A 1,777-nucleotide genomic window follows, 5' to 3' on the forward strand; every position below is an offset into this window, starting at 1 on the left:
TAATTATAGGAGGTAGGTAGACTTCAGAACATTTGAAAAAGCTTGGGAATTTTTTCTACTTCAAATTTCAAGTAAGAACTCTAGAAACACATGGCCCATCTAGGAAACAGGAGCCCACACAACTGAGCAAAAGGTCAAGTGGCCATTGCCCAGACCCATACCAGGAACACTGACGCCCACACCCCTTTTATGGTCTAAAAGAAAGAACAGCCAAGAAAGTTCACCCTTCAGTTCTAATGGACATTGAGGTGGTAGGCTTATACTACAAAGAACCGAAATGTCAGCCGGTGCACAGAAATGGCAAGTCCGCCTCTAAGCATGAAGTCTGAGGTACTTTGCCTAAGATATTTTGCATGTTTTTCTTGCTGGTTACAAATGTGTAGCTTGTGCCAGCACTTACCCAAGCTTTTTTATTTTTTAATTTTGCAACTATATTTATGTACAGAAAACTTAGCCGTGTATATTTATCCCAGTTTGGTGGTGACTTCTTTAGCCTTTACCTTTTCCAGCTTGGCAATGTGAGCTACAGATTTAGGACCCAGGGTGTTACCTCCTATGATGGTTAGAATATGCTTGACCCATGGGAAGTGGTATTATTAGGAGGTGCAGCCTTGTTGGAAGAGGTGTGTCGCTGTAGGGGTGGGCTTCGAGAGCCTCTCTCAAGATGTAGAAATTTCGACTCCTCCAGCACTATGTTTGTCTGTCTGCTGCCATGCTTCCTGCCATGATAATAACAGATGGAATCTCTGAAACTCTAGGCCACTCCCAATCAAATAATTTCCTTTGTAAGACTTGCCTTGGTCATGGTGTCTTTTCACAGCAATGGAAACCCTAACTAACACCCCCGCCCCAATAGCAGCAGATGTCATCATATCTGGTGCTATAATTGATCCTAATAGTTTTCACCAGCTTAGCCAGAGTGCCCTCGTCTTCTGAGTTAACCTGTGTGGAGGGAACAGTGTTGTACAGTGATGTACATCTTCCTGAGGACCAAGTGCCCCAGCCTGGGCTTTCCCTTGTTGATACAGTAGGAGGGACCCCATCTTTCACACGAAAAACCACCAGCTCAGTGGGATCTACATCATGGGCAGTCACCACCAGCTGAGCCTTCCTGTTCTCCACCAAGGTGGTGACTGTATTGACTCCTGCTCGGAGGACAGGTGGTCTCTTAGTTGGGACGTCCCCTTTGCCAGCAGCCTTCTTCTCAGCGCGGGCCAGTAGCCTTTGCTTCTTCTCTTGCTTTGTCTCTGGCCTGTACTTGTGGGCAAGCTTAAGCAGCTGAGTAGCTGTTTGCCTGTCCAGAGCCTGGGTGAACTGGTTAATGGCAGGAGGTACCTTGAGCTGCTTATAGAGGATGGCTCTTTGCTGCTGCAGCCTGAGGTAGTGGGGCCATTTGACAAAGCGTGTTAGATCTCTTTTGGGCTGGATGTCCTGTCCAATGCCAAAGTTCTTGGGCCTTTTCTTAAATAACAGACTGACCCCTCTTTTGGCCTCCTCTTTCTTCATGATGGTGGAGGCCACGGCCACCTTCTTCCCCTTGGCCATCTTTCCTGTGGGCATCTTGCTTGGCTGGAGGAGAGAGCCACTTAGCCAGTTCAAAAGCTGTTTTTCTACTTTGCTTACATGATCGTCATGCTGTTTTCAGTTCTACTTTTCTTCAGGTAGGTCTGAAAAACTCACCACTAAACTATTGACTTTACAACACAAATTTTATTTGGTCAATATTAAATGTGAACCATGTCTTTTGTATATTTTGTTTGTTGGTTGGTTGGTTGGT

At 45.8% G+C, this 1,777-nt stretch overlaps 1 pseudogene; it reads right to left on the reverse strand.

The window, feature by feature from the left end:
- Nucleotides 1–464: 464 nt before the first annotated feature.
- On the reverse strand, nt 465–1,560 carry LOC117713075 (large ribosomal subunit protein eL8-like; annotated as a pseudogene).
- Nucleotides 1,561–1,777: the final 217 nt, after the last annotated feature.

The sequence above is a fragment of the Arvicanthis niloticus genome, chromosome 7 (assembly GCF_011762505.2).
Source record: "Arvicanthis niloticus isolate mArvNil1 chromosome 7, mArvNil1.pat.X, whole genome shotgun sequence".
Classification (NCBI taxonomy): domain Eukaryota; kingdom Metazoa; phylum Chordata; class Mammalia; order Rodentia; family Muridae; genus Arvicanthis; species Arvicanthis niloticus.